The sequence below is a fragment of the Phyllostomus hastatus genome, unplaced genomic scaffold (genome assembly GCF_019186645.2).
Source record: "Phyllostomus hastatus isolate PE091 unplaced genomic scaffold, TTU_PhHast_1.1 phas_contig_477, whole genome shotgun sequence".
NCBI lineage: Eukaryota > Metazoa > Chordata > Mammalia > Chiroptera > Phyllostomidae > Phyllostomus > Phyllostomus hastatus.
The window spans coordinates 3,154,980-3,171,859 of NW_025333889.1; the positions used below are offsets into that span (position 1 = coordinate 3,154,980).

General features: G+C 65.0%; 1 protein-coding gene across 2 annotated transcripts in view; it reads right to left on the minus strand.

Annotated features, from left to right (window-relative positions):
• SH3BP4 (SH3 domain binding protein 4) overlaps positions 1-16,880 on the minus strand; it is a 68,096-nt gene that overhangs the window by 27,000 nt on the left and 24,216 nt on the right. The window contains exon 2 of one of the 2 annotated variants that reach the window (XM_045845690.1): positions 8,444-8,521. The exons of the other annotated variant lie outside the window; for it this stretch is intronic. The gene's annotated coding sequence lies outside the window, so the exon portion shown is untranslated. The remainder of the gene's footprint in view (positions 1-8,443; positions 8,522-16,880) is intronic. 2 annotated transcript variants of the gene reach the window in all.

The following is a 16,880-nucleotide window of genomic DNA, read 5'->3' on the forward strand; positions in this document are numbered from 1 at the left end:
CTTCTGAGATTTTCTGAACATGAACATATCCATTCTCTAGGCAGGCAGGCAGGCAGGGGGGCAGGGGGGAAGGGGGAAGGAGGAGAGACCCTACCGGAACAAGGCAGGAAGAGCCACAGACACCAGGCTGGGCCCCCACCTGCCACCGGCCGCCCCCTTCCCAGAGCATGCTGAGTGTTGGGGGGAGGGGCAGCTTTCTCGGGGTTCCCCTCCCCAGCCCACAGCGCAGGACAGGATCGGAGGCTGGAGCCACAGCGCTGGGTGTGAGCAGCTGCAGGGGCGCAGCCAGCTCTGGGCACTCACCCCACCCCCCGGGGCACAGACCAGGGGGTGGGGGGGACACAGCCCCGGGACTCCACGCCCTGGAAGGAAGCTGAGGGGCTGGGTGCGAGGGGACCCCAGAGTGGGTCACCCTCCCAAAGCTAACAGGCCTCCTCCGTACTCTCCCTTCCCGCCCTGGGAAGACGTGTATTTCACCTGCAAACTCTGGGGTCGGGGGTCGGGGGGTTCAGGAAACGCGGCTTCCACTGAGGGATGCCCCAAAAGGCAGAGCCTGGACAGGAGAGGCCAGTCCGGGCTGTGGACACCAAGGAGCAGGGAATACCAGGGACCGGCTGGGCCGGGGGCCTCCAGCTCGGAGGAGCTCCAGGTCGGAGGGGTGAAGGCTCCTGGCCCCGCAGTGGCACTGTCACTGGGCAGGGACAGGCTGCGCCGCCACTTAAGAGGCATGACGGGAAGAGGCCCACGCACTCAGATTAGCATCACTTGACGGAAGTGTAATACAGGGACGATTTTCAGAGGTGGGGGAGTGGGGTGCAGGACAGCAGGGGGAGGGGGAGGGGCAGCAGTTCCCGGACCCTGGAGAGACAGGGTCCCTCGGTCAGGGGACGCGGAGAGAGAGCCAGGCTGCGCTGCGGGGACAGGGACAGGCCACCCTGTCCTCTCCGTTGGCCGGTCTTAACGGGGAGGCCTTGCTCCCAGGTCTACCCACAGGAGGGGCGGACAGGCCGGGAGGGACAGAAGGACAGAGGGACAGACCAGCAGCAGCCAGCACAGAGGAGGCCCAGGAGGCTGTTTTCTCAAAACAAGCCTCCCCCGTGTGTGGTCCCGACACAGGTGACCGGGGCCCCACCTGCAGAAACACCTGCTGGCTGGTCTGCTGCCAACACTCCCCCAGCGAGCAGCCCCTCCTGCGGTCACCCGCTGTCCCCGGCACTGCTGTGTCAACACACAGCTGAGTGGCCGACCCCACAGGGACGACAGCACACCAGCCTCGGTGTGACGGTGACCCACGCCGCGGGGGATTGCAACAGCAGGCCAGCGCTGGCTCCTGGAGAGTTGGAAAATACTGGGGATGCACATGGGGGCGGGGGGCGCGGGGTGCAGGAGGAGTCCAAAGCTGGGGGTCTCTCCAAGAGCTCTTGGAATGACACAGGACACCAACACATGCCGCACCCCAGCCACACCCCAGCCACACTGCTCTCGGGGGCCAGAGGTCCTAAGAGGCCGGCCCAGCGCGGCGCCCCTCCCAGAGCAGTGTCCCCACAAAAAGGCAGGCGACTCTGAGATGCGCCACGGCAGGGGTGAGCCCTGGCGAGGGGATGGGATGGTGCCACCTACGGGAAGCACCCGGAACAGGCGAACCCGCGCAGACGGCGGCCAGTCAGCGTTTGCTGGGGGCTGCGCACGGGTCTCCCCTCGGTGGCAAAGTGTTTTGGAACCTCAAGGTCTGCCGGGAGACCCGAATGCCAGGCAGCCCGCACTGTTCCGAAGGACCCCCGCCTCCAGTCAGCGCCCACCGGCGGCCCGGGGTCTCCTGGGCCCTGACTTTCCACAGAGCGCCTGGCGGGCCCCTTGGGTTTCCAGGGGTCGCTCAGAGGGGGCCCAAGTGCAGCTGAAACCCTAAGGGCCCCCCCACCCCAGAAATCAGCGGACAGGGTCTGGGCGGGACGAGAGGACAAAAATATTAGGCAGATGAAGGAGGGTAAGGGTTTTCACCGGCGGCTGTCGAATTTCATCGTGGGGTGAGCTGCACACCCCAGGCATGGGGAGATGCTCAGTTACTGCCCCGGAGTAGCTCGCCCCCCAGTTATCACCCTGGCTCTCAGCGGGCTGGGGACCTTCCTCCAAGTGGGGGGCTGCGGACGTTGTGGAAGGCACGGACCCTCGGAGGAACGGGGCCAGGGCGAGGGGCTGTGTCTTTAGAAAACCACCCATACCTGCCCTGGCTGGCGTAGCTCAGTGGACTGAGCGTGGGCTGCAAACCAAAGCATCGCAGGTTCGATTCTCAGTCAGGGCACATGCCTGGGTTGCAGGCCATGACCCCCAGCAACCGCACATTGATGTTTCTCTCTCTCTCTTTCTCCTTCCCTTCCCTCTCTAAAAATAAATAAATAAAATCTTAAAAAAAAAGAAAAAGAAAAGAAAACCACCCACACCTGTCGAGCTTGTTGCAGACCCTCTAAAAGGGCCCCGCTAAGAGCCCATGAAGGTCAACATACTTCTGCTGCTGTTGATCTATGTTCGCCCTAGCCGGGTAGCGCAGCTGGTTAGAGCATCATTTCGATACCTCTAGGAGGCGGGTTCAATCCCCGGTCAGGGCACGTACAAAAAAAAAAATCAGCCAATGAATGCACAGATAAGTAACACATCGATGCTTCTCTCTCTCTCTCTCTCTTCCCACCCCCCTTTCTTTCTCACTCTAAAAAACAAATTTATTATGTTCGACACACCAGGCTCCAGACCACTGCTCTCCCCACAGGACACCCCAGGCCAACCCAGAGCCTCGACGAACCCTGTTTAAACTTCGGCAGAGCCCGCAGGCCGCGGGGGAGGTGTCTGTCCATCCCGGCCCATCTGCTGACACAGGAAGTGCGGACGGGGTTCGGGGGCCATGGTGGAGACGGAAGAAGAATCGAGCCGTGTTTGTTGAGCTCAAAGTCCAGGAGCTGGGGGCCTGGCGGGCAGGAGAGGGAGGGGTGCCCCGGGCGCCAGGAGCCAGGGGGAAGGCCCCACCACACAGGTGCAGCCAGGCAGCCCCTCCCGGCGCTGGTGGCAGAGGGGGCCGGCCTGGGTCTGGCAGACGGCAGTCGGCGGTGGCAATAGGAAGACACTCTGTGACCTCGCACAGACACCAGCCGGCGAAGTCTGCTTCCTCTGCCGAGGGCCAAGCCTGGCTCAGCGGCCTTTGGGGTCCCTCCCCAGCCCTGAGGGCGGTGGAGGGAGGCACTGGGCGCAGCTCCCGTGTGACTCCAGGCCCTGTGTCCCCCAACGGGGACAGCAGCACCCCGGCTGGCTGTCCACCCTGCAGACGTCGAAGCACGCGCACCGGAAGACCCGTGTCCGCCCAGCTCCGCTCTCCCGCTTTCCGGCTGGAAGGGGGGGGGGCCCAAGTGGTCCACTCTGGCCAGCTGGTCAGGTTCATCCCTCTTTGGACTGTTGGGACCCCTGGGGCAGCCCGGGGTCAGGAGGGCAATGTGCTTGAGAGATGGCAGCGCAGGGCCCCCCCAACTACACGTTCACAAAGAAGCCGCTGGACTAATGCTGGGGACCCTCAACGACCCTGGAGAAGGGAGTCCCAGAGGGGCCCCAAAGGGGTGGGGCTGTGGCAGAACCAGAGACAAGGAGGGAAGGGGAGAGGCAGGGAGGGGGGATGGTGGAGGGAGGGGAAGCTTTCCTATAAGCCCAGGTGTGGGCAGGTGCACCAGCTCTTCCCTTTCCTGTGAGAACCAGTGGCCACGACGCCCTGGTCCAGAGACGCCTGGCCTGGACATGTCCATGGCCCTGCCCTCTCCCCCAGCGGGCCAGCTGTGGACACAGATCCACAGCCTGCCGGCTGAAACGGAAAAGAAGCAGTCCGGGACTGCCGTGCTGGGCTGCAGGCCGCTCCCGGGCCAGGCACGTGCCGGGCGAGCCGCGGGGCCCAGGTGACCCGGAGAAGCACAGCTCTCAAAGAGCACTCCATGTCTCCCATTCAGGAGCCCAGGCCCCCCACGACCTGCTTCGTGCCGTCTCGGCGTCTCCCCAGCCCCCCTCCCGCGTTTCTTCCGGAGCAAGTCTGAGTGCCTGTCGACTGCTCTTTCTCTCGGAGAACCTTCTGAGGCTCCGTTTCTGCAGACGAGGAAACCGAGGGCCAGGGAAACAGATTTCTGCCGCGTGGGCTCAGGTGCTCATCACTGACGTTCCTTTAAAAACAGGACCGAGGCTCTGAGCTGTGCACAGAGCCACGGGTCGGGCCCAGGACCGAAAGCGCGGCCCTCCCTGCAGAGCGGCCTGCCCAGTGGGTTCCGCAAAACGAGCTAACAAAGGGGGGAAACGCCAGCCCCAGGGACAGGAAGCCGGGGCTTTCTGATTAGGCTGGAAGTTTCTTTGTGAGCCCGAGCAGGGTGCAGTCGGAGACTGGAAGGCTCCTAAAACAAACAACGGCAGGCTCTCTCGCTCCGCTCGCACCTTTTATCTCCAAAGCCGCAAGTATGCTAAAAATTTCCCCTCGTCCTCACGAGGTCGCAGCCTGCTGGCAGCCTGCTTTCAGAAGCGTGAGAAGGCCAGGCCAGCAGCTCTGAGGCCCCAACACAAGGCTCTGAGGAACGCCAATGCCACTTGTAGTGTGGCGTGTGGCTGGGGGGCTGGGGGGCCCCAGCTCCGGTTTCTAGTCTGTCCACCTGCCCCGGGCCTGGCTTCGGAGACCCGTGACCTCCCGCATTCGGTGGGGGCCCTTCACGGCTGCAGCAGCGACACGGGAGGGGTTTTTAATGCAACCGTTTTGAAAGGGACCACGGGGGTCCACGCGGGGGGCTGCGGGGCTCCCCTGCCCTGGTCTCGGGGAGGTCAGATCTGTGGGCCACCAAGGGTTCTACGGTGTGATCCCCCATAAATTCCTAGTCCGACGGGTCCCGGTGGGCAGTCACACCCCCAGTGCATGGCTTCTGAAAGGTCTGCCTTTGCCTGAAGCCAGCGGAGTCCACGGTTTCTGTGCGTCTGGGTGAAGGGCCTTTGAGATGAGCCGTAACGGCCCTCAAGAGGGGGCTGGGAATCTTCAGAACCCTAATGCCCCTGCCATTCAGCCTGGCCTTGCTTTCTCCCACCTCCCTGTGACCTTCCTCAGGGTCCTCCTTGACTTCCAAACGTATAAAAGCAGCAGCAAACAGTCCTGGTGAAGAAGCACTTGGCTCGGTCTATTGAGATCTTGCTTCCAGGCGTGTCTTTAGTTTGGCTCCGATAAGTTTTTATCGAAGTTCAGTAGGTTTTTATCCAAGTTTGGGACAGGTCTGGACGTCCCAGAGGGGCCCATGCAGGCCTCGGCAGGTGTGGAACCAGAGCCTCTGGGTGCCCTGGCCAGGGACGGGCGGTGCACGCCGGTCTGGAAGCCTGGCCGTCACGGACGCTGGCTGACAGTGCTCTGACCCAGGGACTGCCCCGACACACCGACCGGAGCCCTGGTCAAACCTCAAAGGTGACACCAAGGAAGGCACTGGAGGGGTTGTTTGGGAATGGACATGGGCGTTCCCCCGGGGCAGTGAGGACGGAGACCCCCGAGACGGTGGTGGCTGCGCGGCGCTGAGAGCCCACTGACCGCCGACGGTGCGCATGCCAGAACGGCTCCTTGGATGTCACGTGCCGTTCGCACAGTCGGGAGCGTGTGGAGACCCCCCCGCCCGGAAAACAGCCCCGGCAGAACGAAGACGTGTCGGCGACTCTCCATGCGGTCCAGACGGAGGGTGTCCGCCGCCCGGCCACCCCTGCGGAGAGCAGGCCGGTCCAGGAAGCGGAGGGCTCCGCCCTCTGCCAGCACCCAACTCACTTCTCCACTGCACCCCTGACGCTCACGTCCGTGCCCGGCTCTAAGAGCAAGGAAGTTGACTTCGCCTGTTCATTTTTACTCGAGAACTCAGCTGAGCGGCTGACATCTGGGGCTCGAACGCCGTCTGTGCCGGCCGGTGCTGGCCTGGGGGTCACTGCCCACGGAGCGCCGGGGAAGGGAGGCGGCAGGGAAGGAGCGGCCGGGGGCTCACAAAGGCGGGCCTCGAGGGCCTGGTCTTCGCCTCTCGTTAGCAGCAGCCCTCCGGTCCTGAACCCTGCGAGCCTCTTTCCTCACGTGTGAGGTGGGCAGGACGCACAGTGTCCTGGGCTGCACACAGAGGGCGCTCAGCGGAAGCATCCTGGGCTGGACAGCTGTGGGGACGAAGGGGGCACCCCCCAAGCCCCAGCCTTGGCTGGTATCTTGGAGGGGAGCATGCCGTCGGGCCAAGTTCCGTCGCTCCCAGGTACGCCGGCCACTCACACTGGTCTTCACGTGGAGGGTGCTGGGGTCCGCTCCTCCCCCCCCACCCTGCCGATCACCTGTAGCAGCAGCAGCAGCGTCCGCGAGCACCTGGTAAACTCCTTCTGACCGCGATGGACAACGGACCTCTCACAGGTCAGGTCCTGACCCCGCGCGGCAGGAGTCACATGCAAATCGCAAAACTAGGCTCCGGCAAAACTCCAGAACCTGGGGAGCCCCACCTCCCCATGAACCCGAGACAGATCAGCCCTTGAACGTTAAGAAACAGCGAGAAAACACTCAGTTATGTTTCTGGGCGGGGGGGAGGAGCCCCAAAAGGCGGTCGAATACGTTAAGACGCCGGTTTTGCCACAGCCAGTGATGGTCGCTTCAGACACCGGGACACAGGTCCACTCCGCCATCCCCGGGCAGGTAAAGGCGTACCTCCCCCTCCAGGCTCCCGGGAGCCCTTTCTGCAGGATGGAGATGGAGGCGGCTTTGGCTCACCTCCAGGCAGCCAGGCCCGGCCCCCTCCCTCCAGTTTTCTCTTCCCAGAAGCCTCGCTGCTCTCCCAAGTCTGGCGCGGTGCCAGGAAAAGCAAACCACGTAAATGACACCCAGGGAACTGCTGGAGCCAGGGAGGGGCCCGAGGCAGGGCCCCCGCGAACCTCCCTCTGTCCGGCCCAGGAGGGGCCTGCTCCGGGGTGGGGGGCTGGGTGAGCCGTGGGGTCAGACAGGAAGTCGTGAGCACAGCCCACGGGCGTCTCCCAGGTTTATCCACAGAGCAGCACCGCACGGCACACTTGTGTTTGATTTCAAAACCCCTAGCGCTCTGGCCAATGCCTGGCCCAAAGAATGCCAGGAATGTGGATGCCTTTCTCCGGGTTTCACCGCCACCCAAACAGCCCGCAGCCTCCCAGCCAGGGGGCTGCACTTATAAGGCAAGACCTGCGCCCGCCCGCCTGCGCATCCAGGGCAGAAGTATTTTAAGTCTTCGGGACCTCCCTGCATGCGCTGGGACTGGCCCTGGGGCCAGAACACGGCCCCGCCCCCCGAATTCCTCACCTCCCTCCTCAAAGCCCCCAGGTCCCACCCTGAAGGCATCCGAACATTCCTTCTGTCCTAGAGCTCAGGCGGCTCCCTCCCGGCGAACAGAGACGTGGAGAAAGTCGGGACAACATCCAACCTTCTCCCCACCCCGCCCCCACCCCTGAGCAGGGGGCCGCGCGAGGAAAGAAGAGCCCGAAATAACTCCAGCGGCTCCCACTCGATCTGGAGTGGCTTTTCGCGCGGGAACGTGAGCCTCCGGGAAGCAGCCCGGAGCCGCTCCACTCTCACGCATGCCTGTGCCCACTCCCCGGCCTCGGCCTCGTGCAAACGTCCACGTTAATTCTGCCCACGCCCCTTTCGCCCGGGGGGGTGGGGGGTGGGGAAAGGGCTCTTCGTGGTCGTGGTTTTTAAACACAGGAAGGCTGGGACCCGTGAGGGAGGGGGCCTGGCGTAACTGACTTCACAAAAGGCAGCTTCCTCCCACTGCCAGGGAACAGCAAGGGTGGCCAAGAACACGGCCGAGAACGTTCTACCAGGATATCGTGTGCCCTCCTGCCCCCTCTCTCTGCCGCGGGTGCCAACCGCCGCCAGGTGCTCCGCAGGAGCCCCGCTGGGGCTTTTCCGTGTGGCAGTCTCTGCTGTTGTCCTCCCAGGGCGGACGCTGTCCCGGGGCCCAGGTGGGGTGGTGGGGGGGGGCCACCCAGAACAGCAGGGCCACCTGGGCTCCCTCTGGTCCCATCTCCGTGGTCACTGCGGGCCACCGCTCGGGAGCTCACGGCCTCTCACGCTGTAAGAACAGTCCCTTGTACACACACAACAGGGCAGCCAACCTGGGCTCCGCCCGGTTCTGGGTAGAGCGAGAACACTCCAGGGACGGCCGCGGGGGGGGAGGGGGGGAGCCGCAGAGGGGCCGGGTGCCCCGGTGACCTCTGACCTTCCTGTGAAGACGGGCTTCGAGGGAGAGGGTCGGGGGCCACTGGAAGCTTCCGCAGGCCGCTTCTCCCCCCTGCGCTGCGCTGCTCTGCTCGTGCATGGGGCTCGCCTCCCCACAGGTGCCTGTGCACCTCCGTCAGGACACAGCGGAGCACGCCCAGGGTGGGCGACTCGCTCCAACACCCCGAGTGCGTCACTCACCTGCCACAGGCCACCGGCTCCCGACGTCAGAGGCAACGTCCCGGGACCCGGCCTCCCGTCCCGCAGGGAAGGGGCGCGCTGCAAGACAGCAAGGGGACCGAGACTGAGCTGCGGGCTCACTCCGCGCCTGACCCCGCAGGTCCACTTTCCCTCCACGGCTCGTGCACACCCAGGGCAGCCGCACCCACACGGGCAGGCGAGGGCGGGGCGGACACCGCGAGGTGGCACCCACGTGCCCCTTCCAGCCCGCCTGCAGGACCCCATCCTAGAACTGGCCCCCCCGGCCCCACGCGGGGTGAAAAGGCAGCAGGACCCTTGTCTGCTCCCAGCTGCTGAGGACGGGCCTCCAGGGTGGGAGCTCCCGGGTCCCCAGGGGCTCTCCGCTGAGGCCGCAGGGCAGCCCCTCCCTTGCCGTGTGTCCCCTCGGGTCCCCGCAGACCTCCGGCACCGCGACCGTCCACCACCGAGGGACCCCCCGTCAGAGACGAGGGCTTTTTCTGTCGTTCCTTCCCCGGGGGGCACCGCCGCCCCCCACCTGCTGTTCCCTCCGCTGGCTGCAAACACCGGTGGTGTGAGCTCAGCAGCAGGAGGGTCTCGTCCGCTGAACCCTAAACACACACCCCGGCCACCTTCCGGGGTCCTGAGGAGGCGCCTGGTCAGAGTCCCAGGGCACTGACGGTGGCAAGCACAGAGCCCACGTCTGTGACAGATTCCCTAAACAAGTCTGACAATGACAAGAGAGGAGCGGCACTGCAGGTCACCCACCCCCGGTGTCCCCTCTAAGCGCCCTGCGTCGGGGCTGGCGTTCTGCACAGGGTCGCAGAGGGGCCCCGGGCTGGCCAGGGACCCCAGACCCGGTCGGGCTGGGAAGTGAAAATTCTGCTCTGGGCGCCTTCCCCACATCAAGGCCACTGGGGCCACCATGGGGGGGGGGGGCGGGGGCGTCCCCTCCGCCAGCACAGCCCCGATGACAGCCCACCCTCCACGTAAGTAAATGCTTCACACCCAATGAGAACGAGCACCCCGGGGAGGCCAGGGCGCCCCCCTCGACGCTGGGCTGGCTGGCTGGTTTCCAGGCCGCCATGTCCCTGGGGGTTTCAACAGTAAACGGATCCCAGACGCACAGAGAGGGGGGAGGCGGGAGGGGGGCAAGGACACACCCAGCAGGCAGGACCATCTCGCGTGGGTACAGTTCGCCCCGTGGTCCACGCACACCTCCCAAAGGTGCGGCGACGCGAGACGTCCCTCACGCAGGGGAGAGGGGCTGCCTCCCGGCCAGGGAACCCCACGGAAAAGGCAGCACCTCGAGGACACACATCCCGGCATGACAAGACATCGGGTCCCGAGGGAGGCGGGGAAGTGGGGGCTAGGGACAGGATGCTCCAGACACAGGACACGGGGCTGTCGTCCACCCATCACGCGTTTATTTTGGACGCGGCTGCCGGGCGGCTCACGGGTCCGCGGAAGACTCAGAGGGTTCTGCCGACTCCAGCATGTGCTCTACGTACACCCCTCACTTGTCGGTGGCCCTGGGTCAGCGTCCTCCCCCCTGCCCCCGGCCGGAGCTGGTCCCCGCTGCAGGGCCACACCTCTCAGGGCAGGGCCCGCACGGTTTCCCGACGTCAGCCGACACCCCCAAACTCTGTTTCCGGTCCCCACAACCTCCACACGGGCTCAGGGGCCCGATCCGCCCACCCGCCCGGCACAGCTCTTCATGGGGTGGAGGTGGACCGACTGCAGGGCGGCTCTGGGGCGAGTGGGAACGGAGAGGCCTGTTCCTCAGGTTTCCAAGCCGCCACGGACGCCGCGCACGGATCCCGAAGCTGAAGGGCCCCCACATCCTGCGCCTGCTCACTTCAGTGCTGGGGGTCTCTCCGGGGCAGGAATCGCCCCGCCCCCTGCGCATGTCCAAAAGCTCCACGGCAGAACGAGAGGGGAAAGCGGGACCCCATACATCAGCACCCTCTTCTGGAGGTGAACTTCGGCCCGTGTCCCATCCAGCGTGTCGCTGTGTCTCCGTGTGGCCTCCGCACACGGGGGACCCCCAACCCCCACACTGGATAAGGACCGGTTCCCGTGCACAGTGACGCTCAGGATGAACCTGGATTTCACGGCCTGGCCTCGGACCCTGGGTTGTTGGTGACTCACGAGGCAGAAACCCGAAGACGACCCGTCTACAAAATCAGGGACGTTTTTGGGTACACGGGCAGCGGCATTTATGTCTAACGCGGAAACGGCTCCTGGAGACAGTATTTTGGGACGCGGTGGATGACACGGTCATGTGAGCGTGGCTGGCACCTCCCCCCGGGTTCAGGTGGTGAAATTTTCTGACGCACAACACAGAACCGGTTCCCTTATCTCTCCTCTGGTGACCCGGCATCTCAAACTGGACAGCAGATGCGATGAGGCGCAGCCTCCCCTCCCTCCGGCACAGAGCGGGGCGCACCGAGGGGAGGGGCGCACCGAGGGGAGGGGCCCACTGAGCCGGCCAACCAGACGCTCACAGAGGCCTCACTGTGTGGGTGTCCCCTCCCTCCCCACACCTGCCGGCTCCTACCCGGGACCCGCCACGTACCCGGTCAGCGGTCTGGGTCCTTGTGCGGCCCGCGTGTCTGACCAAGCGTCCTCCCTGGGCGAGGCGTCCGTCTGTCTGGGTGGGAGGGGGGTGGCACCAGGTGTGAGCTGTGCCCTCTCGGGTATGCGGACGCCCACACCTGTGGCCCGAACACTGCTGTCCCCTCCTCCTCCTCCTCCCCCCGTGGGCCATGCCTTGTCACAGAGATTGTTATGTATCTAATTTTACACGAATGAGCGGCCCCAAGCCGCAAGGGAGACCAGAGCGGCTTCTACGACGAGCCGAGTGGAACATTCCAGAAAGACGAACAGTGGTGAACCATGAGCACGCCCCGGAGCACGGGCCGCCTCGAACCCCGGAGCAGGGAGGAGTGGAACTGGGGAACTCCGAGCTCAGCGTTCCTGCAGGGCCCTCGTGCTGCGGCTGGAGGCGACCTGGAAGTCAGAGGACGCGGGGGTGCTTGTTCGGTCACACGAGATGCCGCTGTGGCCTTGCACGACACCCAGCGACGGCCTCCACCCCATGTCAGGGAGACTGGGAGGTCAACACCCACTACGCTGTTTCTCTTTCTTGAAAAAACAAAAGGAAACAACACACAGACCGTTCTTCATCCAGCCTTGACGGGCTGCCCCGGCGCACTGACCGGCTGCTTCAGGGCTGCCCTGGCCAGACCCGGCTCCGGTTCTGGGCTCCAGCGGCGGGCGGGGCTCCGGGGCCAGGGTCCTGCCGATGGCCACTGCAGAGCTGACGAAGGACACCTTCCCGGGGAAGTCCTTGGACCTCCGGTTCTGACACAGGCCCCCGGCCTGTGACTACACAGGGGGTGGCCGGTGTCGGGAGCTGCCGAGGGAGTCCGGGTTAGGGGAGGCGGCCCAGGAAGGCGGGGCTTCCGAGATGACCCCGAGTCACCCGTCGGTTCCCAGGCAGCTCTGCCCTCGCCAGCTCCGGGCCCCGTGCGAAGTCCCCTACCTGGGCTCTGGGCCTCGGTTTCCTTGAGTGGAAAGCAGGGCCGCCCAGAGCATGCGAGAGTATCCCCACTTTACATGGCTTTTTCCTCTTCTCTGCCCCACCAGCCTGAGGGTCACGCTGAGGGCAGGCACCCTACCCTTTTTCCTCTTCCACAGATGCGAGGCCAGACACAGGGGGCCAACACATAGCAGGAGCCCCCCGGAACCCCCTACACCCGAGCACGGCAGTGGGTCTCAACATCTCGCAAGCAGACTCCTCGCCTGCTGGGCTCACTGAAACGAACTGCCAGTCTCTACGCCCAGAGGCGGGGAGGGGCCTGAGAATGAGCATTTCCCACTTGCTCCCAGGCGATGGTGATGCTGTTGGTCCCTGGACCACACGCTGGAAACCGCTGGTGTGGGTGCGTCAGCAAATGAGAGAACTCCAGCTCCGCGGTCTCAGGGGTGGACCGGTATCAAGAGGTGGGGAGCTGGGATCAACCCTCCTTGTGGCAGGCAAGGCCGGAGCCAGCGACCCTGATACACAGAATCACGGTCAAGTGCAAGGCAAACAAAGGGCGGCCGAGCAGGTTGCGGTGAGACAGGAAGTCTCCGCGGGAGGGAGTGCGATGCTGGACAGGGTCCCAGCGCCACCCTTCCTTCCTCCTCTCCTCCTTCCGTGACCGGAGTTACGAAGCCTCCCGAGAAGAAGGTCAAGATCCCGCCTGCACCAGACAGACGCAGGGAGTTTCTGGGTGGATCTCGGGAGAAGGCGCAAAGCCGACGGACCCCCAACAATCCGGTCTGAACACGGACTCCAACGCCGGCCCTGCCTCTGGCTGCCTCGACCGCCCGCCTGCCTCCTCAGCGACGGACGGGGTGGGCGGCGGTCAATCGATGCTGTCACCCGGGTCCCCCCCCGACACACGTGCGGCCCTCAAGGGCGGGCGGGTGCCTCTCTCCCCAAACCCCCAGCTGACCCTTCCTCGGAGTGCCCTCGCAGGGAGAGCCGTCCCCGAGCCGGACCACCAGCCACCTGACCTCTTGGATTCTCCCTCCTGGGGGTCAACTCTTCACCCCGGCCACCTCTCACCCTGGAAACGGTGAAAGGGGCCAGAGAAGGAAAAAGGCAACCCACCCAGGCTCACATGGGCCCTCCGAGCAGATCCGGATTCCCTCCCACGCCCGACTCACGCCAGACTGAGGCCCCCCAGGGGCCCCCTCCCCGCCGGGCTGTGCAAAGAAAGGGGGGACTCGGCCTCGGTCTGCGGCGCTGTCCGGACTGCAGAAACCCTCGCTGCTCAGAAACCCCGGCCAATGCGGTGCCGGGCGGCAGGGCAGGGCAGAACACCGACGTTACAACATCACCAGATGAGCCCTGGTCCCTTCCTGCATGTGCGCGGCGCAGGGCGGCCTCCCCGTCCTCAGACAGCCGGCCACGCCCCCACAGCGCACACGGACGCCGGGGCAGAAACAGAGCAACATTTCCTGAGTCCTGAGACCCGAACACAGTTACAAGAGGCGCATTCCGTCTTTCTAAATACTCCCCCCGAATGCATCCTCTGTGTCTAATCTCTTCATCAAGGCAAGCGCCGTGTTAGCCAGACATGCAAGGCAGTCCCCAACCCCAGGGAACATCCCACCTTTTAAACAAGGTATTTTAGAAGATGCAACCTTAAAAAAAAGATTTGTTGCTCTTTATTAACTTAGAGAATGCAGACCTGAGCGAGGTCACCCAAAGGCCAGCGGTGCTCTGGCGTGGTGCGTGTTTGGGGAGGCGCTGCCACTGGTTGCCACAGGGGTGGCGACCAGCAGCCCGGCCACCAGCAACTCGGGGCAAAGGGCACGGCCACGGGGAAAGGCAGCCCCCGCCCCTGGGTCCCCAGGCTCCTAGCACAGGCTGGAGCTGGAGCGGAACCAGGTCCTGGTCCACACACAGCAGACCAGGCGGTCGTTATGAAGGGACAGGAGAGGCGGGCCCTGTCTGCTGTCCCTCCTTCCCCCCAGGGCCATCCATCTCCCTGCTGGGGACTGCTCCACATCCTGACCGGGTCCTCCCTCCGTCACGAGCCACCGTCCCCTGACCACAAAGGCAGAGCCGACTGTCCGGGCTGGCGCCCCTCTGGCCCCGAGGGACACGAGGCTGGCGGGGTGCACCCCCACTCCACCCTCTCTCGAGTCCTCCCTGGGCTCCGCTCCCCGTGAACGACAGACAGAGGGACCGGCGAGCTCACCCAGCCCGGGTGCCCTGCTCCCCGGGGTGAGGGAAAAGCAGGCGCCTGGATGGCAGGCAGGGCTGCGCACGCAGCCGCCGAGACACAATGCTACTCTCGGACAGCACGCGAGGGAGAGGGTCTCCTGGGACCCGGGGAAGGGGCCCCTCGGCGGACGGGGATCCTGAGAGGTGTCAGGAGAGGACACCACGCACAGGAGCTAACCTAACCCCCTTCTGTCTGTCTCTGTGCCCCACCCCCCAGCACATGCGCACTTCCCCTTGACCTTCTGAGCACCTTCTGCCTTGCTGACGGCCAGCGATCTCGAAGACAGACCGGGGATGGGGCTGAAACAGCTGCCTTCCTCCGGGCCCCCAGGGACCTGGCAGGTCTGGGCTTGGGGAACACCCCATGGCGCAGATGCCAAGTGGGGCGTGGGGTCTGTGGCACCCCCTCCCCCCGGCACCCAGCTCTCCGTGCCCCTCCCGTCCTGCAGAGGGACGGTTCCAGGAGGGTCCTCAGCAGTCACGGTGGCCTTGAGCTCGGTCACTCGCCGGCCTTTGCGTTCCCACCTCCCCACCTCACTCCCCCCGGCTCCCCACTCCCGGCTCAGGAGGCCACCTCTCCCCAGAACGCCGGCCCCCACATCCTCGCCTGCGGCCCGGCATGGGGGGGAAGTCCCAGCCCAGAACAGATGACCACGTGAAACTAGCACTGGGCACTGGGCCTTGGGCCACGACACGGACGTGGCCTCGCGGTGTGAGTGCTCCTGGCCAGCTCCGCTGAAGCCGGTGGGCTCTCCGGCCGTGTGAGAAACTCCCAATTTAGAACGCCGCGGAAGCGTTTCGTTCCATCAAGAAGATGCACTTACGCTCAACTAAATCTGGAGAAAAGCAAAGGGTATTTATTTATAACGCCACTGGCATTCTTGCATTAAAAATACACAAGTTCCAGGGGCTGGCGGCCAGGCTGGGGGCCCTCAGAGCTCCGGGCTCCCGTGGGACTCCCGGTCCTCGGTGGGGCCCGGAGCCCACGCAGCAGGAGCCCCACCAGCCTCCTGGGGGCACCGCCGGCCAGTCGCTGGCAAGGAGGGGCTGTGCTCCAGTGTCACCTACCCCGACCCCTGTGTCACTTCCCGAGGGCTGCTCTGACACCCTGCCGCCCACTCGGTGACTTGAAACACAGACTGATTCTCTCCAGTCCGGAGGTCAGACATCGGAAGCCAGTTCCATGGGCCGAGGCCACGGCTCGGGCTCTGAAGGGAGGATCCATTTACCTGCCGTTTCCGGCGGCGCCAGAGCCCTGGCTCGTGGCCCCTCCCTCCGCCTTCAAAGCGCATCGCTCTAGCCTCGGTCTCCGGTCATCACCACAGGGGCTTCTCCACTGCAGTAAGGTCTTCTTTTGAAATGACATTTGTCACTGTACGATAGGGGCCATCTGGGTGACCCGGGGTAACCTCTCCATCTCAAGACCCTTAAAGGAAACACACCTGCAAAGTCCTTTTTGCCATAAAGAGCAACGGCCACAGGTCGTCGGGCTCAGGACGTGCGTGTCTCTGGGGGCCGCTGGTCACCCGGCCGCACCCCGACCAGAACCGGCACGCCCCACGCCCCACCCCTTCTCCCCGGCCTCCTGGGTCACTCTCGACATTTCCTCGTCTAGCGTTTGTTCCTTTCCCGTCTTTTCCACCGGAATGAGTGTTCCGTGAGGCAGGCGGCGCACCTGGACCACCTGGACCACCTGGACCCCAGCAGGCACTCGGGAAGCGGCTACAGAACCCCGTCAGGCATTTGGCGTGCTGGCTCTGCCCGGTGAACCAACCTCGAGGTCCGGGCACAGGAGCCCACGTGTCTGGTTCGCTGCTGTACCCCAGCCCCCAGCACGGGGCTCCATGACAGGGCCTGGCTCCTGAATGTGGAGCAGAGACCCCGGTACCCGCAGCCTGTCCGCACACCGGCCTGCGCCCCACGTGCTCCCAGGCGCACCTCCCCCCGAAGTGCACCGCCTCGCTCACGGAGGCACCCCTCTCTGCTCAGGAACACGGACGCGCTTGCTTCCTCCTGCCGCCTGCCCGTCTCAGGACTCTCCCCACTCAGGCCCCGCCCCACCTCCAGCCTCCTCAGCACCCCCTGCCACATTCCTCCGCTCCGGACAGGTCAGGTGCCCACCCTCGCCCTACACGCACACCCCACCCCCTCCTGCAGGGAACGCCCCCTCAGACCCTGCTTCAAGCCCCAGCCCCCAGGCACCGGGACTCCAGGTATCGGTGACGCCTCTCCCACACCCACTGGAGGACAGCACTGCTGGGCGGGCCAGTGTAGGTGGCCTCAAGGCCCCCAGGTGACTCTGGCCCCCGGCTCCTTAGGGGTGAGTCTCCGGCGAGCACTCACATTGCCCCGGTGCCCCCCAGCCCCGGGCCTTGCATTGGACTGACCAGGAGGTCAGGGCCTGCCTCGGCCACAGCATGTTGTCGCGGAGTGGGTGGGCTTCACCACCGCAGGGAGTGTGGGCCGCCCAGTGCCGGCGCAAAGACGCATTCAAACACGGAAGCCGACAGACCCAGCAAAGCCGCAGGTCTGCCCACAGGGGCCACCAGCCCGCAGGCACAGGCGATGGCCCTCCTCGCCTGAGAGGGGCCCGGGCACCACAAGCAACCCACACCAAGGACCACACGGTACTTGCTGGGGCAGGGGGCACGGCAA